The sequence below is a fragment of the Perognathus longimembris genome, chromosome 11 (genome assembly GCF_023159225.1).
Source record: "Perognathus longimembris pacificus isolate PPM17 chromosome 11, ASM2315922v1, whole genome shotgun sequence".
In the NCBI taxonomy this organism is placed as follows: Eukaryota; Metazoa; Chordata; class Mammalia; order Rodentia; family Heteromyidae; genus Perognathus; species Perognathus longimembris.
In genome coordinates this window covers 2495897-2518232 of record NC_063171.1, presented here as the reverse complement: position 1 = coordinate 2518232, position 22336 = coordinate 2495897, and the positions used below count along the sequence as shown (strand labels likewise).

Here is a 22336-nt window from a genome sequence, read left to right as displayed (position 1 = left end):
GATTTATAATATATACAAGAATATTTGATGGCATTAACTCAAAGAAGAGAAGGAAATGAAGCTTCCTTAGAAGATAGCTGCAGAGGGTATTGGAATTAATTTACTACTACTTTGAAGTATTTTATAATAATTTTGATACATATACTATTTCTTAGAACAAATAATAAGAAACCAACTAAATATATAGTCATAAAACTAACAAAAAGATTTAAGATGGCACAGTAATGCAAAATCAGGAAAAAGAGAATAGAGAAATAATTTTTTATAAAAATAAAAGAAGAAGCTGGGTACAGGTAGCATATACCTTTAACCCTAGCTACTCAGGAGTATGAGATCTGAGCATTGCAGTTTGAAGACCTCTCAGGCAGGAAAGTCCATTAGACTCTTATCTACAATTAAGCAGCAAAAAAGCCACAAGTGAAGCAGTGGCTCAAGTGGTAGAGCACTAGACTTGAGGCTAAAATGCCCAGAGATAGCGCCCAGGACCTGAGTTCATTCCCAAGGACTGGCACAAAAAAAGTGAATATATAAAAAATTGACATAAGGCACAGAGAAATTAATTAGGAAGTGGCAAACATAAATTCAATAATATCAATAGTTTTATTAAATACACAGAGTTTAAGTAATTGTTAAGTTCAAATAGATTGAAAGTGGAAGGGTGAAATGCAAATAATATTAAAAGAGAAAAAGTGGATATTTTAATGAGTCATAAGAAATCACTGAACAACTCATGGGGGTAGAGGAAAAGGGGGAGGAGGGAGGGAGAAATGAGGGAAGAGGTAACAAATTGGACAAGAAATGTAAATCACCAGTTTGGAGTTAGCAATGCCTAGTGAGTGTGTATCCACAGGCTGTACCAGGCAGGGTAAACAAGCAATACCAAGCAACCCAGATGAATAGCAAAGGAGTTATGTTGCTTGGGAGGTGGTGTGGTAGCATGTTTGCAGATTCTCCTCTGGATTCAACATTTTTCTCATTTGCAGGAGGCACTTAGAACCAGGCTGCAATGACAAAGGCAGTGGAGAGACTTCGTCAGGGGCTCTCACAGTATTTTTCACATAAAAATTAAATTGCAGATTAGTATTTCCCTTCTTCTAAGGCTCTGAATCCAAGCTCATAGTCACTGTGTCCCTCTGGAATTTACTGGTCCGAGCTATAAGCGTCTGCCTCATTTTGTAGCATCAGCTAGGCCAGTAGGAATGGATTGGGACCGCGTCTTACACTGATAATACCTCACATGTTGGCCGGCTATGTGAACTGCCTATTTTCCATTGCCAGAGTTTTGATTTTTAACTTAAGTGCAAATCTGTAGATTTTTCTCTTCCCTCATACCAGAAGATAAAAATAATGCCTTTTGCCATTCATTCTAGAATTTTAAAGTAAAAAAAAAATGATGGCACTAACCAAAATTCTTTTATTTTTGAACATGACAGTAGATACTTGATATAGACTCAAGATTAGAACATCATACTTTCTAAGTGTAGATAAAGGCTGTTGAGTCTACGAGTTTTGATCAATACCATCAAAAAACTTTTTCATTTGACATGCCTTAAATTTTATCGGCTGCCTATATCAGTGTCAGTACCTGCCTAAGGAGAATTACATTCCTGGTTCTGTGAGAAGGGTGTATAAAGCAACATGAAACATTTGCCCTTATTTTGTTTATAATTGCAAACTGATATTCTCAGAACTGGATTTTCTTTCTCTCAAAATTAGAACTTTTTGTTGTTTTGGATTTAATGAAGTATTGCTAGCTGAAGCCAGTTTGACATAGAAGCAATGTCAGACTGATGAGAGGTGTGCAGCCTGATTAAAACCAAACCCTGAACCCTTTTAAAGAACAATAAACATATTTTACATGCTAAAAAAATGTATCCATTGCCTTATGTATGAAACTGTAACCCCTCTGTACATCACTTTGACAATAAATAAGTAATTAATCAGAAAAAAAAGTCATGCAAGTTTATGAAGCATAATAAATTTCCACGTCTATTAACAAAAAAGAAATCACAGTAGGAATTATGTCACTTAACAATAACAATATGTCAGGGAGACAAAGCAGTTAACATCACAATTGAAGAAACAAAAGTGATGTGGGGTGAAAAAATAAATTATCTAACGGTAGTAGAGATTTTAAGATCCACAGTCTTAAGAGTGGAAAGAGGGCTGGGGATATAGCCTAGTGGCAAGAGTGCCTGCCTCGGATACACGAGGCCCTAGGTTCGATTCCCCAGCACCACATGTACAGAAAACAGCCAGAAGCGGCGCTGTGGCTCAAGTGGCAGAGTGCTAGCCTTGAGCGGGAAGAAGCCAGGGACAGTGCTCAGGCCCTGAGTCCAAGGCCCAGGACTGGCCAAAAAAAAAAAAAAAGAGTGGAAAGAAAGCATGAGCACAGAAGCTGAGTAGCTCCACAGCCAGGTTGACATATGCAGCACCCACAGACTGAGCCACTGCACTGCGGCAGGAAAGAGATCCTTTACAGCACCCAGGAAGTGTTCTCCAGGACCCATCCTGTGCCATTAAACAGCTTTACTAAACTTAAAAACATGAAACGACCTCGCCAAGACACAGGACTAAAAACCAGAATCAGAAGACTGAACTATTCCTCTTAAGATGAGTCTGTTACTCCAATTTGCATATCCATAATCAAAAAGTGAAAGGGCAACCCATGGTACAAATTCACTTCAAATAGAGCCAGCCAGACTAGGAGTTACACTGTGCTTCTTAAGATTAATAAAAGCTGGTACAAAGGAATAACATCATAAAAAGTAATAAAGTCACAGCAACATAGAAAATAATCTGAAATAGGTAGAAAGAGAAACAAGTGATTATTTCATATTTACTTTGAAAATTATAGCTATTGAAGTACAAATGAAGATATTGTTAAGGGGAATTGATGAATTATAACATTTACTGGAGTGGGTGATTATTGACAAGTTGGGAGCAAAGAAACAGATATGACAGACCAACTGCCATGGCACTTACATTCTGGTGAAAGGATGCACATTAACCAAAGTATAAAGTCAGATAAGCTCATTGTCGAGTAAGTGATGTAAAACAAATAGTGTTTCAGTTTCAGGTGACTATAGAGAAAGAAGTGTCAGAAGCTTCACTGGGTCTTCAAGTCAGAATGTGTCCCCACATCCTCAGCAGCAAAGTTCCATCTAGTATCCAACAGGACAGTGAGCTTGAGACCCTTGAGACCTGAAGCTCCAGAGTGGTCAAAAGGCCAGCACATCAACACATGCAACAAACTAAAAGTAGATCCTTATATATCACCCTGCACCAAAATCAATTCCAAATGGATCAAAGACCTCGAAATCAAAACAGATACCCTGAAAACACTAAAGGAGGAGTAGGAGAAACACTTGGGCTCCTTGGCACAGGACGGAACTTCCTTATCAAAGACCCCAAAAGGCTACAAATCAAAGGTTGGACAAATGGGACTGCATCAAACTGCAGAGCTTCTGCACATCAAAGGACATAGCTTGCAAGATAAACAGAAAGCCCACAGATTGGGAGAAGATCTTTACCTGCCATACAACGGACAAAGGCCTCATATCTAAAATATATGCAGAACTAAAAAAATTACATTCCTTCAAAACAAAACTGCAAAGAACCAATAGCCCCCTCATCAAGTGGACCAAAGACTTACAAAGAGACTTCTCTGATGAGGAAATGAGAATGGCCAAGAGACATATGAAAAAATGCTGTACATCACTGGCCATAAAATAAATGCAAATCAAAACAACTTTGAGATTCCATCTCACCCGAGTAAAAATGTCCTATATCAAGAAAACAAACAATAACAATTGTTGGAGTGGATGTGGCCAAAAGGGAACTCTACTTCATTGTTGGTGGGAATGTAAACTGGTTCAGCCACTCAGAAAAGCAGTATGGAGATTCCTCAGAAGGCTAAACATAGAGCTCCCCTATGGCCCAGCAGCCCCACTTTTGGGTATCTATCCAAAAGAACACAAACAAAATCACACTACAGCCACCAGCACAACAATGTTCATCGCAGCACAATATGTCATAGCTAAAATATGGAACCGACCCAGATGCCCGTCAGTAGACGAATGGATCAGGAAAATGTGGTACATATACACAATGGAATTTTATGCCCCTATCAGAAAGAATGACATTGCCCCATTTGTAAGGAAATGGAAGGATGTGGAAAAATACTAAGTGAAGTGAGCCAGACCCAAAGAAACATGGACTCTATGGTCTCCCTCACAGGGAATAATTAGCACAGGTTTAGGCAAGTTACAGCAGAGGATCACAAGAGCCCAATAGCTATACCCTTATGAACACATAAGATGATGCTAAGTGAAATGAACTCCATGTTATGGAAATGTTTGTTATATCACTGTTGTAACTACTTTCAATGTTCTATGTGTAACTCTAGCTTCTATTATTGATGATCTTCTTGTATCCCCTTCCTGTGGTTGTACCTACACTATCTCTGTATCTTATATGAGTATATTGGAAACCATCTATACTGGTATTAGAACTAGGAAATTGAAAGTGAATACCAAAATCGAGAGACAGGTTAAAAAAAAAGACAAACAACTACAAAAGCAATACTTGCAAAACTGTTTGGTGTAAATGAACTGAACAACTCATGGGGGAGAAAGAGAAAGGGGGAATGAGGGATGAGGTAACAAACAGTACAAGAAATGTATCCAATACCTAATATATGAAACTGTAACCTCTCTGTACATCAGTTTGATAATAAAATTTTTTAAAAGAAAAATAATATATAACAAACTTCTACAGAGTAAAAATCAAAGATAAACTCTACCTAAAATAAAGTATATTAAATTCAAAAAACAAAAACCAAAAAAAAATGCCAGCACACCCACAACTGCTAGATGGAAATACAGATAGCCAAACAGGTAATATATATATATATATATATATATATATATATATATATATATATATATATATATATATATATATATGCATATATTACATATTACAGCTCTTTAAACAATATCAATTAAAGATTTTTATGCTTAGCACAGATGGAGAATTGAAGAGACAGAATATCTGACAGACACTTTTCCACTTAACTTCCCTCATCTTGTATGCACTGGTGAGCTAATACCATCTATGTTTCAAGAACAACTTCTATTTCCAAGTTTACTGCACTGGGCTACCCATGTGCCACTCATAATTATTTTCTTGGTTTGGAATGTCATAAAGGTCTAAGTTCTAGAAATTTGGGGGCTTTTTGCTTTTATTTGGAAAAATAGAAGACAAAAATCCTTTTATTTTCTCATGGTCATTATCTAAATTTCCTACCAACACCACCAAATTATTTTAAAGGTCATTAAAAATAGATTAGATACCAATTTATAAGCAAAAGTAACTAAATTTGAAATGAATTTAAAACTTTCCAAGGTACTGGTTTAGTTCTGACCCAAAGTAAATATTATTGTTTAATTTATCCTGAATATAGTGTTACTTCAAATTTATTGTATAACATGATAATTATCTCAATAAATACTGCAATGATAGCAAACAAAAAGTCAGAAAGAGGAATTACTTGAGGAAAAGCCTCTGTGTTTATTCAAAAGGTGAGCTTTTCATACAAGCTCATAAGTGACAAGTCAAGAGCTTGTTTTCCCTTTTGATAAGATATTCAGTGGCTTGGAGAGGAGGGTAGAATAGCTAGATATGATAACTAGTGCTCAGCTAGAGCACAGACACATTTATCCAGTGATCCTTATCAATCCCTTAAAGGAATTCTGATATTGTTGAAAAATCATTGCAAGGAAATTACTCCCCATGAAGGATGTCATTCAAATGGTTTCTGAATCTCATAACAAATCTGATAAATACAGAATAACTTGATATTGAAAAAAGTGACGTTTTAGCCCCAGGTGGAATGGCTCGCATTTCAAGTTTACAGCTACAGGTAAAAAAGCAGGGAAGGCTGTCTGGTATGAGGACACATTGTCCTCATCAAACCAAATACAGCTGACTAGCTGGGGGTCAGCTAGTGACAACATATGGGATTAGGGTTAAGAAGCCTGAGTCTGTCTCTGCTGTTGCGTGACTTTAGAGATGTTCCCCACTAATTGAGCTTGTTTGTCAAGCAGACTAAGTTACAAGCTGTAGCAACATCCCTTTTGAACTGTGTGTATTAGTGGGAATATAGAAATACAACACAAGACACATTTAAACCTTGTCTAGGAATGAAGCCTAAGTACTCAAACAGTTGAGTTCTAAGGTGTTTGAAGAATCAATAGTCTTTCCCAGCTTCTTCTTTAGAATCTGCAGATGCATGTCATTTTCTTGCCACATCATTAACTATCAGTAGAGCTCTAAAAAAGAACTGGGTCTCAAATAAGGAACAAATTAGACAATTTTGGGGAAAAGAATAGCTATTAGTCTACATAAAATGTGAGAGCTATCCCCTTTTGTGTGAGAAATTCTGCACACACAGACACTGATGACATTCTGCCAGGGCCTGCTTCTCCTCCCAAGACCATTAGCATGGGCAAACTGCACAGCTGAAAGTCTAGCCATCTCTACACCCCAACCTGAGCCACCCCCACCAACCAATGTTGTGGGTCCCCAGGTGTGCCTGCCTGACTCTAAGTAAAAAACAAACAAAAAAAAGTAATCATGAATCCACTCTTTTCAGCTCTCCATGAAAGGGTTGATAATGCATTTATTCTATTTTAATGAAATAGTCATGGCAGCTGGGTTTAGCACTTGTCCCAGTGTATCAATTTTCAAGGCTGTTTCCTTTCACTCCCCATTCCCTGCTCCCATGTTGCATTGATGGATTGCTATAAGAATTGTAAGATCATGGAAGATACATGAGGAGCCTTCTCCTGATATGCAAACAAATTTTTGGCACAACAATTTCAGGAAATCTTTTGTGTGAAGAATATTTTGTTTTGTTTTTCTAAGTAACATTTCAATAGGTCAGAAGTCCACAGTTGAGTTCAAAGATTATACTATGAAGAGCATCAGTGGTACATTTTGAGAACTGTTTATATTTTAGTAAAAATTGCTTCTAATTGCTGGGGAAGGAATACACAAGCAAACTGGTTTACATATGTAGAGACACATCTTGTCTTAACTGTAATATTCATTGTTTTCCTCTTTAAAAATGTTGCATTGAGCCATGTGCCTGTGGATCACTTGTAATACTAGAAACTTGAGATGTTGAAATCTGGAGGTCTGATGTTTGAAGCCATTCCAGATGCCATTTCCATATAAACAGTAAAATGATGTACCAGAGAAACACTCTCAGTTGGTAGAGTGAAGTTGTGAGCAAGAAATCAGAGAGCACAAGACTCTGAGTTCAAGCCTCAGTGTCAGGGTGTGTGTACACACACTCACACACAAGTTGCTTTGACCTATGTTTATATCCTTGCTTTGAGATCAAAATATCCTTTTGCTTAAAATTAAGCTTCATACGTTTTCAATGGTTTGCAAAATATACTTAAAAATAGCTGATATTCAAAGGACCTCTTGATTCAAGTTAAACTATCTTTCTGATCTTGATGCTTTGTTTGCTCCAATGCCTCCTATCCTCCTAGAGCATGTTGCATGCACTTACTCTAGCTTTCATTAAAATATTTTCTCAAGAAGAACTCTTGCCTATGATGTGTGAAAATATCTTCTTCACTCTGTTTGCATATTAAGATTCTCTGTGATCTCAAAAACTCCGCCAAAGGTGGACTTCTCCACAAAACAAAATATCCAAGCATGTATAATTGCAATTGGTTCTACCTTCCTCTCTGCTGTCATGATATTTTTGTGTCTTTCTCCTAAGATTTTGTTTTGGATTTATAAAATCTGTACCTGGTAGTCTAATGTGACAGATCATGTGATTTTGAAAGCAAAGGACTAGCCTCAAATATTTACATAAAACAAATTGTCATAAGGAGATCCTTAAACAGTCAGGACATGAACTTGAGAAAATTCCTAAATAGGATCCTTCTGAATTTCATGAGGACAAATGTAACATTGTGTTCCCTGTGCAGTTGATGAGTAATAATGGAGTAAGCAAGTCTGTGAAGATGATTATAAGCAACTAAAACCCACAATTAGAGGCAGACCATTTATTCACAGAAATGTATGTCTTCTACAAAGAAGCAAGATCTGTAGCAATCAAGGTTGTTGTCCCTCTTTTAGGTGGCAGCTTTTTGTATCATCACCATCAGTTGGGTTTGTTTATTTCAGCTGGATTTGGTGTTGTTGTTTACTTGTCTTGTTTCTAAGGTGTCATTTAAATCTTAGATTGAACCAAAAATCCTAAAGCATATTAAATCAGCCAAGGTCAGAGCTGCTCTGCAAAGATCCCTTTCCACCAAGATCACTTCTGTCAACACTGCACTTTGCTTTGTATCGAGTGATCAGTTCACAGTAAGACAAAGCAGCTGCTTCCAGCTTTCAGATGCCACAAAGGGAAGCTTGGGGAAAAACAATAGCACAATGACATCAGGCAAAGAACAGATGGGAAGAGCTCCACCAGAAGTTGTACATCATTTCTTTCCCCTCCCACCAGAAGGACGTAAAAGTCAACAGGGAGAAAGGTATTAGTAATAGTTGTTTTGCATTTTATTTACATGTTCATAACTCTGCCAACCACACGTATGCAGTAGTGTTACAGTAGGGAGGCATATGGGGGTGATGGGTTAGGATTAATATTGATTGACAGAAAAGGCAAAGTATACTTTATTTCAGTTACTTCAAAAAGGATTTACAGCAAAATAATGATCTAGTTTGCCAGAATTTTAGGAGGATTCCTTCTCTCTCTGTAGATCCTTATGTCACCTCCCTTAGTATTATCAATGACCAGTCAAGTCAACCATAAGATAAGGTATATCCTTCAGCTGAAAGGTGCTGGTAGAAATTCTATGTTTTGGTCCTAAGGGAACAGTGGAAAGTAGAGGCAGAAAATAAAAGAATGTGTACAATTTCCCCATCTGATATAAAAATGGTAGGGGACAGAAAGTGGCTAGATAAGAACGATTTTGCCTCAATCAGTTTTGGTAATGCAGAAGGAATTATCTCTCCACTGGTCCTTCACCTTTGTCTACCTGGTAAGTGACCACATCCCATTTGGCATACAGCACTGTGATAGAAGCAGATCCAAAACTGAATATTTCATGTAGACATTGGATCTTGTGCATCATGATCAGTACCATCTAGGAGCTCTTGTTAAGCCTTAAAGGGTCACAGTTAATCTGAAAGTAAATTATCCCACTTTAGAGACCACTTGGTGTCAGGAGAACTGATATGACATCATAATTGGGAATAAATTCCTAGGTTGTGACCCCATTGGAGCAACTGGTACCTGCAGGAGCCAACCAGAGGAGTGGAGGGAGGACAAGGAAGGGAAGATAGCGCCCTTTGCGACCTAACAGGCTTAAATGAAAGCTGGGAAATCAGCAACAAGGTAGACAAGGGTGATGGTCATAATATCATAGGAAAGCAAGAATGGTACAAAAACATTCTGCATGGTTTCCTCGTGACCACCACTATGAAGGTTTGGTGAGATTCACTCAGTGTTGTATAGGCATGCAACAAGGAAGAAGGAGATACATGGAAGCAGTCAAAAGCATTACTGCTTTCCTTAGAGCTGGAGGGTGTTCAAATATTAGCATCTCATCTAGCATGCATAGAGTCCTAGGTTCACTTCTCAGTACCACCAAACAAAGATAAGTTTTTAAAGCTAAATGAATTTTAGTCTAAATTTTATTTTAGGATGTTTAAATTATATATTTAGACTAAACTGTGTTTCTTCTATCCTAAGAATTGGGTTTCATCACAATGAGCTTGTCATTTAAGAGAGGAAATATGGACTTTGATTTTCCTAGTTTACCACAAGATATTCTGAGTACAATTGAAATCTAATATCCATGCACATGGAGAGACAAGGCTCTCTCTGCCCTTCCTCATGTGGTTCACTGTGTGGAACAGTCTGATTGCTGGGGCGGTGTTGACATACCTCGGCCCTCTGGAGCTGGGTGGGAGTCCAAGAGGATTCGTGCTGCCTCAGCCACAGGAGGCACATGTGCTGGGCCAGGGACAATGCTTCTCAAAAGCATTAGTAGAAAGTTGTGGGTTCTATGTCCGAGTGGGAAGAAATCCACACTGCATTTTGCACCTTTCTGTGTAATTCTCTTTTATGATTTATTTTGCTGCTTCCGCCATACCCTATGTTTGTTATTGTTCTTTTCTTCTTGGTAATATTTCATGCTATTGTAGCTTTCATTTGAAAAGTGCTATTCAATACTAAGTAAAAAAAAAAAGATTAGTACTTTTGTACCATTAGTATTATACTTCCTGCCATCTTTGAACATATGAAAACAAATCCCCATAAAAACAGACTTTGAATGATTCAAATACAATTTAATTATGTAATTTACTTACACATGAAATAGTCCTTTCATTGATCTTTTAACTCACAGAATATCATCACTTTTAGTTAAGCTTTGTGAATACATCTGTTCCTTGTAGTTAGTGGCTAAATAAAGTTCTTTGAAATCTAAGCTACTTGAGAAAGCCTTTATATTTTAGCTTAAACACTGAAAAACCTCACTATAGTTATTGAAAACTGGCAACAGATGGAAAGGAAACAGAAAGGAAACATTATGCAATGTTCATTTGTCATGTGTAGTGTGGTTTTACTAACAATCATTCTGGATAACATTTGAGTGGAAAACACAGTTTTACCACATATTCCAAAAACAGTGCTTTGGGCAGTAAACACGGGCTCCAAACAACACCCAAGGGTTGATGAAAACATCATAGAAGCAGAAATCCCAGCAGGTAAAAAATTTTCTGTCTCTCCTCCTTCTTTTTGGAATCTTTTCAAGTTTCATCTTCTTTATCTGGAAATGATCCATTCACTTTTACTTCTTCAGTTCATTTACTCAACATTTTCATATTTATATTTACCTATGCAACTCATTTGGGGTGTTTTGATTTGATATGATTTAATTGCTTTGTTACCCAAAACCTGTCAGCTGTGTATGTGTGTTCACAACTGTGCATACCTTTTAAAAAGACAATAAATTTATGTGAAACAAAAATTTTATGTTATCTATGTTGCATCATTTCACATGATCGAAATAAAAAGAGAAACCAAGTAGATAATGAACAAAACAAATCCAGGTATAAACTATAACTATAAAGCTAAGCTCCCAAAGCTAAATGCCAGAAAGACAACCCTCAACAGGAGGCAAACACTAATTCTAATGAATGAGTGTCGTGGCACAAGCCTGTAAACTCAGTTATTTAATATGTGGAAATCAAGAGTACTGTGATTTGAGAACAACAAGGCCAGATAGTGAGAAACCATTTCAACAAACAAATGGGGTGTGATTGTGCATGTCTGTGTAGAAGGCATAAATAGCAAGACTGAAGTTCATGCTGGCACAGAAAAAAATACAAATGCCTATCTGAGAAATAAGTAAAGTGCAAAGGGATGGGAAGAGGGAAGAAAGGGTTAAGTGGTAAACTACCACTTTTGAGGTCCTGAATTCAGATTACAGCACCACTATATGAAAAGGCATGATACATACCTAAAGTGAGTTGCATAATCCACTGGAGAGTTCTTGAGACACTATACTATTATTGTAAAGAATGTTATTAGAAAATTTCCATGTCTCAGAGATCTCCAAAGTATTTTCTGTTTCATTACATAGGTAGATCTATATTTCATTTAAAAAATCTATATTTGTTCAGTTTCAAATCACACAAGTACTTTGTTAACTATCCCCTGAATGTGCAATAGAAACAAGTCCTTTCCACATGCATGAAAAAAAACATGTTAAGCATGTGATATTTTTGAAAGTGGTAGAATTCAAGTTTTCTTAAAGATTTCACCCTTGTGCCATGACTTTAAACTCTTGATGTCATGCTTCTTAAATTTCTTTGTTATGATTTTTCTCTCTGCATAATTAAAATATATTTTCTCTGTATCTTTTGTTTAGTAAATATTTGATGCATGGCTTATGTGTGTGAATGGCATAATTCTCCCTAGTTTATAGACACATCAATGTGTGTAGAGCTGAGTTGTGTTTCTTTGCCCATTGTCCTTCCCTCTGTTCAGTGCCCCATAAGAGTGTAAAGCAGTTATTGAGAAATCTCTTTGCTCTTTCTACCATGTCCAGATTCTAGTCTCCTTATGTATTTTCCTATCATTTATTTGCAAACTATTCTTTGATCCATTGATAGACAATATAGCAATAGTCTATAAAACCCCGTTCATGAGACAAACTAACATCCTGTGAGATACTAACAAATGTTTCATAAACATTTGAAAAAATTATAAATACAACCTTTTGCAATTGGAGAGTTAAACTTCATTTCAGTGCAATATGGAGCCTTTACTATAGTTTTAATACTCCTTGTGGCTTTCCAAGAAGCCAGAATAAACTTCCTCAAAATTATTGTACATAGATTTTTTTTTGATAAACATAAGGATGTTTAAAGTTCTGCATTTCACATCAGTGGAAAAGTGCTAAAGGTGTCTGATCTGCTTTTTAGTTTGACATTTGTCTCTTCTCTTGGGGAAAATGATATTTTACAGTATTACATCCTGAACAGTGCCAACTACTGCATGTTATATAAAATTCAATTCAAGTATTTTAATAGGTCTCTGCCCTGTATTTTTTAAGTGTACACATGAAAAGAAATGCATTTAGAAAGAAAATATTTTCTACTAATAATCCTATTAACTTAGAGAAGCTTTAATATAATTATCTGAGAATGGCTTCATGTCAGGAATTAGAGTTTAGAGTAAGTCATAATTTAATTTGACCTTCAAATACCTACTTAAGAGCCAGCTTTTTTAAGTTTGTGAATTTGAAAGAAAACATTAAAAAACTGTAAATAATATTTACTGGTTGCATTAAAATAGGTAACATTTTTATGTCTCAGATTCTTCATTTGTAAAAACAGAACAGTGATATCTCCACTAAAATTTTGTGAGGGCTAAGAACATAAAAATATAAGTATATATATATATACACACACACACACACACACACACACACACACACACAGAAACACATGCAGACATGTACATGTGTGATGGTGTCATTGTGCAGTTAGCAAATAGGGTTGAAAAACTATTTTTTCTATTTAAATCCTATTACTGTAATAAAAGTTTTCTCTTTCCTTGATCACTCAGTTTTATTTCTTTTTCTACAATGTCCAAACAATAGAAATTTTATCTTTTTTTCTTCAATACTGGACTTTGAACTCAAGGTTTTATACTTTTTAGGCAGCCACTCACTGTACAGAAAGACATGCCTCCAGCATTTTCTGCACAGATCTTGCTTTTTGCCTACTATTTACACTTGGGCTATGATTCTTCTATTCATGTTTTGCACTCTATCAGGGATGAGAGACATATGACACAATGATCAGCTTCTTCTGTTGAGCTCTTGTAGATTTTTCTTCCCAGGTTTACCTGAATTCCACCTGTTTTCACCTCCCAAGTAGTTAAGATGCCAGGCATAAGCCACTAGTGTCTTTAAAGAAGCTGCTGTTTGTGTCTTACACCCAGGTCACACCTAGCCCATGCATCAGCTGCTGTGAGTTCACACCCACACCTCCTTCCATGCTAGTTCTCCACTAGTAGAGCCTTCCTGAATTACTGGGACAATAATTCATGCCTCCCTCCTAAGAAGCAGTCCAGGATAATTATTTGATTGATAAATAAAAGCTCACTTCTTTGCTTCTGATGGAACAACTTTACTGCTAACATTTGGACTTCAAAGTTCCCAATGGAAATAAGCTGTAATTAGACTTCTCTTAAAAGCACAGCTTTCCTTCCTTCCCCAAGCCGCTCCTCCTAGCTTCCTCATGTATTTTTTGAAGGCCTGACTGTCTTTGCAGACATTTCTTTTATTTCAACAGATTCTACAATTGTATCTCTTCTCCAGCTAACATCACTTTAATAAAATCAGTTATTTAGTAGCTTACTATGCCCAAGATTTTATGCTATCGCTTCAAGAGTTTAGAAAATCAGAAAACTCAGCTTCTGTTCTGATAAGCACTACATTTCAAGATCATGGGAACTTCCCTCCCTGTCTTTACTGTCAGTAAAAATACATGCTTCTCTTCTTTTGTTCATTAAATATGTGTGGTATACAAAATATGCAAAATATTGTTTCCATTCACTCTAAAATTGGGGAATCTACACAGGGCTAGGGTTTAAATTGTGCAGCTCACTGCTGTGTGGAGGGCTGGTTCACAGGGCTTTGACCAAGTAGATTTTCTTTTTTTGCAAGTCTTGGGACTTGGACTCAGGGCCTGAGCATTGTCCTTGGCTTCTTTTGCTCAACCACCTGAGCCACAGCACTGCTTCTGGCCCTTTCAATATATGTTGTGCTGAGGACTCTAACCCAGGGCTTCATGTATGCGAGGCAAACACTCTACCACTAAGCCATATCTCTAGCCCTGACCCACTATATATATATATATATATATATATAATTTATTTAATTTTTTGCCAGTCCTGGGGCTTGGACTCAGGGCCTGAGCACTGTCCCTGGCTTCTTTTTGCTCAAGGCTGCACTCTACCACTTAAGCCACAGTGCCACTTCTGGCCGTTTTCTATATATGTGGTGCTAGGGAATCGAACCCAGGGCTTCATGTATACGAGTCAAGCACTCTTGCCACTAGGCCATATACCCATCCCCGACCCACTATATTTGATGGCAAGTTACTCTTAGCCCTCATGGTTTCTAGAGACAATCACAACTTGGAAAGTTCAGATGAGAAGTCCTTCATTTGCAACCAATAAATGCAGAATTTCTCAGCATCACCTGAAAATTCTCAAAGAGAACTACTGAAATTGCGAAGCAAATTGTACTGAATCTATTATTTCTTAAGTAAGTATCACTTCGAATCTGTTAAGCTTTATCAGAGCATGGTAGGGTGAGTTGAAAAGGATTTCCTACAAATTCACTCATTCAACTTTAATTCAACTTGTATTAAGTATGAAGCATAATTTTAGGTACTTACAGTGGGGTTCTGTGGAAATCTATTAGCATTACAATTGCCACAGTTTCCACCCTAGTGATAATCCAGAGCTTCACAGGACCTTGGAACTGGCAGGTGGCCTATGCAAATTGATTGTTTACTTGTCACCTTTATCTCCTCTTTACAGGAAGTCACAAGGGAAGTCCTTGGATTGCTTTCCCCATTCTGTTTCCTTTATCTCTTTGAAGTACTTTTTGATGTAGCGAACCTTTTGCATGTAGTCTCTTGTTTGATAATGAATAAAAGCCCTGTCCATGGGACCCTCAGTGTCTGTTGCTGGAATGAGTCAGCAGGTCCCCTGGTATCCGGAAACCAATACCATGGTCCTCTCTCCATCATTGCTTTGTTCCCAGCCCTGCTCCCTGTGGCACCCAACAGGGCTCTTAATTCTAAAGGCAAGCAGTTGTATTCTTATTCACCTTTTCATAGTAGGTTCCAAACTTCTGGAAGGAACTTGTCAGGGTAAGGGAATAAGAAAAGCCAGAGGTCTTGCCTTCTGCCTCCTGTCTCATGATTCTCCTAGGTCACCTGGGTGCCCCACTTCACCTCTCCATCAAAGTTGATCTGGTTTTTGAGATTGATTTCCTGCTCTCTCTCTCTTTTTTTTTTTTTACACTCCTACCCTAGTGGTTCAGTTTCCTAACAGTATTTAATGTATACAAGGGTACTGAAGTGCCAGACTTTGAAGTCAGACCCCACTTTACCATGCAAACCCCACTTTACCATGTGAACCTGAGATAAGCAGACCCTGTGAGCAAACCCAGGACAAGCTTATTAGGGCCCAGTCAGTCAAGAACTCTAAGCACTAGGAATGCTTAACTCTAACTGCCCCCAGAGTGCCTTGAGCCCTGAGCCAATCAGATTTGTACCTGTGTCCTAATCTTGCTTGCTTGAATACCTGATGGCTGTAACTTTGTTTTTTGCCTTTATAAGCCCTGTGTAATCGCAGCTCAAGGCTTCCTCCTAACCTCTGCTGTATCGGTGGGTAGGACGAGGCCCGAGTTGCAGCTCGCTTGAATAAAGCCTTGCCTTGCTTTTGCATTTTGGAATGTCTGAGTCTCAGTGTCCTTCTTGGTGGTCGTTTCGTGACTTGGCATAACATTTGGGGTTTCATCCAGGATAGCCCCAGAGACCCCCGAGACCCCAGACTCCGAAGGTAAGAAAACAGCGCTGTTCATTTGTCTTGTCCTGTAATTTGTCTGTTTGTCTGTTTGTCTGTTTTGCTTTTGCTTTCTTGAAGGGGTTGTCGAAGTGGATGCACTTACTCGGCAATCCTGGGGAGACTGGGGGACGCCCCAGACTGTCCACCCTTGAGACTCAACTCGCCCACCGTGTACTTGGGTCCACTTGGATCCACTCCTCCTGCACCCTTGCGGGAGGTTGTGGACCAACTTGGGTCTGCTCCTGTGGCTTCTAGCTTGCAGGAGGAGGTTGTGGGCCAACTTGGGATATCTCCAACTTGTAGCTTTTTCTCAGGCCTGTGTGTTGTATTCATTTTTTGTAGCCTTTTGAACTAAACATCTGGTCAGAGCTATGGGTAATGTTCTATCTTGGGGACCTCCATCTAGCCCCCTAGATTTGACCCTAGTTCACTGGAGGGAGGTCAAGGAGATAGCTCAGAACCAAGGTGTGGCCCGTAAGGAGGAAAATCACCCTGTGCAAGTCAGAATGGCCCATCCTTGAGAGAGCTAATTGGCCACCTGAGGGGAGCCTTGACATAGTTAAGATTAGGACTTTACAAAGCCTAATTGATGCCCCTCGTTCAGGCTATCTAGACCAGATTCCTTGTATAGACACCTGGAGGGAACTAGTTGACAGGGACACTCTAGCTTGGGTTTGGCCTTTCTTACCGACTCCCTCCTCCACTCCTTCTCCTACCCCATTATTCATGGGGTGACAAGAGAGAAACCAAGAGGGAAGAGAAGAAATTGTGCCCACCTGTCCTCCAGGGAGGAAGCGTGGAGGAGGAAATATTTCCCCCTTCATACTCCCCACCCCAGTTACAAGAGGACTCTGAGGAAAATGTTTCAGCTGTGCCCTCCACTCTGGAGGGACCCGCTCAGTCCTGGTGCTGGCAGCCCAGGGCATGGAGGCGTCAGCCCCAAGTCCTGACCTGCAGCCACCTACAGGGGCAGACATGGGGCCTGCCCAATACATCCACAGGTGGCAGGGAGTGACTGCACCATGCAGCGCTGTCGTCTCTGTGTTTGTAAGTCCGACAGTCTCTTTTGTGTCAAACCTGCATAGCTCATTGGAAAGATGTACAGGCGACAGCTCACATTCAGTATGAGTGTAAAAATGTTTTACTAAGACTATCAAGCCCTGGAAAATAAGGCTGGAGAATATTAAAGATTTTGTCTTAAAATTTGCTTGTTGCAGGAGCATTATTGGCAAAAATATCTCTTGCCACTGAAAAATGTACGGCTGATGTTTATTTTGCGCACTTTAAGATCTTTTGAATATGTATGTGTGTGTGCATGTGTGAGTGTGAACATGTTCAAGACTGTTAGTATGATGTAAAATTGAGTGAGTTTATGTTTAAATTCAAATGGTCATCAAGTTTGGGCATTACCAAATGCTTTAAAGGATTATTGCATTGTTTTAAAGAGGATCTATAGTTAAAAAAATGTTTAATTAAAAAAAATCAGAGCTAAGTGTCAGAAATTTGGATTTAAAAGGATATATATATTAAACAAATGGGGATAGAAGTAAAATCTCATTAACTCTATGTATGTAGGAAGAAATGGCAAAATGGAACAATGTTTCTCACTAGTATATTGGAAAGCTGAATGGATAAGTATTTCTAATTGTAATTCTTGCATTAAGAAAAAATTGTCATTTGAGTTCAAAGGTCTTCATGCCATGCAGTAACTGGGACTGAAGAAAATAAAAAAAGGCTCTTTTGAAACAAGCAGTCCATAGGCAAAGGGCGGCACCTGTTTTCAGAATGCCTGTGAGCTTCAGTTTTTCCAATGCAGATAAAAGCTAGAGTGTTGTGTTAGTGTTAAAAAGGCTTTGGAAATCAAGAATACATTTCTAGATAAGAAATTTGGAAGTAAAATTGTCCTAAATAATTATTGCATGTCGGGATCTAAACGATCCCTTTCTCCCCGATCTCCCGGGGAGAATGCTTGAACCCTAAAATCTATGAAAGAGCACTTGGCCTTGCCTTCCTCTGGCAGAAGGCCAAGGCGTACTCTCGTGGACTTGAGCTAAGTTGCGGAAAGGTTGCTGAAGCCTCCCCTCCCCCCAGTCCCCTCACATGTTACCAGGAGCGGGGGCAGAAAAGAAAGCATCAGGGACACGCTGCTTCGATGGTGGGATGCGTCTCAGCCCCCTGAGGGCGGGCCAGAGAAATTTATTACGATGACACAGGCAGATGGGGAAGGACTTGGGGTGGCTGACTGATTGGCTGACTGGACTGCCCCAAGTGATCATGGGACTTCTTTGGGGGCTGGACAACCCTATCATGGTGGCATGCACATATTTGCCTCCCGAGGGGCGGGGGCTTCTTTTCTGGTTGAGGCTGAAAGGTGGGAGGGGCTCCCTCCCCCATTGTCCCAGGGCTGGGGGAAGGGCAGCGTCTTGCTCTTGGTGCCCTTCTTCCACCAAGGCCAAAACAGTCCCCAACAATTGCAAAGTGAGAAAAAGAGAATTATGGCTACCAAAATGTTTAATTGCCATTCCAGCTTCTTTGTAGGTTTTTTGTAAGTTTCCAGCAGGCCTACAGAGAAGCCCGGTGATTCCTACAAGTTTGTCAAGATCTAATACTGGCACTTAGTAAGTTCCAGGTAAGAGTATGCTTAAAAACTACTTCTGTGTGGACCATCTTGTTGCTTTTAATTGGAGTAAAGTGGCCTCTTATAAGACTCACTGATCTGAAATCTGCGGTTTGAAGCCAGCCCAAGCAGAGAAAGGTCCCTGTGAGAGACTTGTCTCTAATCAGCCAGCACAGTGCTGGGAACGGAGTTGTGTGGAGCTCAAAGAGGTAGGGTGCTAGTCTTGAGCTGGAGAGCTGGGGGACAGCGCTCAGGCCCTGAGTCCAAATCCAGTGGAAAGTCACTCCTCCTGGGACAAAAGTGATAGAGCATCCAGAGGCAGTAAGCCACTGCTTGTATGGCAGAGATGGTGTCAGATCCTAAGAGTCACTCCTGTTTGGCCTTTCAAAAGTTAATCAAAGCCGGGAAGTCCTAGAAGAATAGTTCGTAAGCATGCCTTGCTAATGCCCATGTCTGTCTACTGGGCAGGAATTTGCCAGTCATCTGTGATAGTGGTTAGTAAGGGTAAGTTTGTCAAATGAGAGGATAGTTTAAAATCCCAACCTCCACATCTACTCAAAGCTCTGATTGGCAGTGAGAATTTTAAGCTGATACTTCTGTCAGGAAGAAAGCTTGTAGACCTGAGATTGTGTCCTTATTGAGATCTGTTAAAGGCCTACAAAGGCAATTTTTTTTAGGTCATTAGAGATCAGTTCCCCAGCCAGTGAGGAAAAAGCTTTTACAAACTAGAATGTTAAAAGGCACAAATTTGTAAACCTGAAGTCACTTATCTGGGCTTCATATTAAAAGAGGGCAAGCGTTGGCTGTCAGATGCACATAAAGCGACTGTGCTGAAAATCCCTGTGCCTAAGTCAGCCAGACAAGTCAATGATCCTGGGAACAGCGGGCTTTTGCCAAGTGTGGATACCTGGGTTCACTGAGATGGCCAAGCTTCTATATGAAGCCACCAAAAACCTCCCAGAATTTTATTGGACTGAGCAGATGCAAAAAGCCTTTAAGGCAATCTAGAAAAGCCTTCTGTAAGTCCCTGCCTTAGGCCTACTTGACATGAATACCAAGAGAGGGGACTACTGACAGCCGAAGGAAAGGCTATTAGAAACAAGCAGGATATTTTAAGCTTCATCCGGGCCCTATGGGAACCAGCAAAGATTGCCATCATGCACTGTCCAGGTCATCAAAAGGGAGTTGATTCGGTGACTAGAGGGAATAATCTGACCAACCAGGCAGCTAAGGAAGCAGCCCTTCAGCCCAGAGAAGTATTGACTCTAGTAGACCCAGAGCCACGAGCTTTGTCTCCTGTGCCCCAGTATTCCCATGAAGACTTGGAGTGGATAAAGAAAATTCCCATGGCCCACAAAACCCCTGAACAGAGAAGGAAACAATGACTGGTGGAAAACTTGTGAAAGGAAACTTATCTTGCCACAAGGGCTGGGTAAGGGGATCCTTAAGAGAATCCACCAAGTTTCTCACATGGGAACCCAAAGAATGCAGGACTTGCTCCGACACTCCAAAGTGAAAATTAGACGAGGAGATCAACTTATTGAAGATATTGTTAAAAATTGTAAGGCCTGTAAGCTCACCAACGCCCCTAATCAACCAGTTACTAAATGAGCTTGCCTCCGTGGGGATAGGCCAGGCGTGTATTGGGAAGTAGATTTCACAGAAATTAAACCTGGAAAATTTGGATACAAATATTTTCTAGTTTTTGTAGACACTTTTTCAGGATGAGTTGAAGCCTATCCAACAAAGCATAAGACCGCGAATGTAGTGGCTAAGAAGATCCTGGAAGAAATCTTACCCAGGTATGGCTTCCCATCCACCATTGGGTCGGACAACGGACTGGCCTTCATCTCAAAAGTAAGTCAGGGAATAGCCGCTGCACTGGGGACAGAGTGGAAATTGCATTGTGCTTATAGACTCCAGAGTTCAGGACAGATAGAGAGAATGAATCGAACTCTAAAAGAGACCCTAACTAAATTGGCCTTAGAGACTGGCACAGACTGGGTGTCACTCCTTCCTTTTGCTCTGCTTAGAGTAAGAAACTCTCCCTATCAGCTTGGCTTTACTCCTTTTGAAATAATGTATGGGTACCCCCCGCCCATTATCCCTAGCCTTCAGACTGAATTGCTTGCTGATTTGGATGATGCTGAATTTTTGTGTAAACTCGATTATTTGCAGCTCGTGCACAAGAATATGTGACCCCAACTTAAGGCATTATATGATTCTTCTTCTGTCCCTACCCCCCATTTATTCAGACCAGGGGACTGGGTGTTTGTCCGGAGGCATAACCCCAAATCCTTAGAACCACGGTGGAAGGGAACCTACGTGGTGCTACTGACTACTCCCACCGCCCTCAAGGTAGACGGCATCGCCACTTGGGTTCATTGCTTTCACGCCAGGCCAGTTGACCCCTTTACCCTGGACGACAACTACCGTGGTGGAACATGGGAGGTCTCCAAGCACCCGACTCAGCCGCTTCACCTTTGCCTCAAGAAAAGAAAGTTAGACTGAATATTGTTATAATTTTCTTTTTGCCTTCTTTCCTTGCTACTCAGGCTAATGTTGATGCTATTTTGGCAGCTCACTCCAAAGTGGAGTGACCCCCTTATTTTGGCAACTATCAGGAGTCTTTTAAAGTCTCATGCAAGAAGGCATTGGTAGTTTTGGGCTTGCTCAGGAATACGGGTATAACCACTCGACCCTTAGAGCATAGCTGAGAAGTTCATGTATTATTTTGTTGCTGACATTCGTATCTTAAACACTATACAGCTAATGGTAAGCCTGTATAGCTGAAAGTTGATTTCCATTTTAAAGTAATCTTGCAGTCCCTTGGTAAAGTAGACTAAGGCTATAGGTTTCTGGCCAGGTAAGGTCAAGGCCCCTCAGTCAGCCTGAAGAAGCTACAGAAGATGGATGATCTTCACCCTTCAGCCACCCTTTAAAACTAAGGGACAAGAGTTGTTTTTGGTTACTACTTTGTGCCCTATTGGCCCATGCCTTATCTCTATATCATCCCCTAGACAGGCAAGCCATTAAAATGGACAGAATGGAGCCATGATTGGCTCCCAAGGTACCAAAGAAAAAAAGGGGGAAATAAAGTGCCAGACTTTGAAGTCAGACCCCACTTTACCATACTAACCCCACTTTACCACGTGAACCTGAGATAAGCAGGCCCTGTGAGCAAACCCAGGACAAGCTTATTAGGGCCCAGTTGGTCAAGAACTCTAAGCACTGGGAATGCTTAACTCTCACTGCCCCTAGAATGCCTTGAGCACTGAGCCAATCAGATTTGTACCTAATCTTGCTTGCTTGAACACCTGATTGTTGTAACTTTGTTTTTTGCCTTTATAAGCCCTGTGTAATCGTAGCTCGAGGCTTCCTCCTAACCTCTGCTGTATCGGTGGGTAGGACAAGGCCCGAGTTGCAGCTCGCTTGAATAAAGCCTTGCCTTGCTTTTGCATTTTGGAACGTCTGAGTCTCAGTGGCCTTCTTGGTGGTCATTTCATGACTTGGCATAACAGTAC

General features: G+C 39.8%; 1 long non-coding RNA gene across 1 annotated transcript; it reads left to right on the top strand.

Annotated features, from left to right (window-relative positions):
- Positions 1 to 1581: 1581 nt before the first annotated feature.
- On the top strand, positions 1582 to 11449 carry LOC125359825. The gene is made up of 2 exons (XR_007212616.1): positions 1582 to 1871; positions 11419 to 11449. It is a non-coding gene; the product is annotated as an uncharacterized LOC125359825 (long non-coding RNA).
- The last annotated feature ends 10887 nt before the right edge of the window (positions 11450 to 22336 follow it).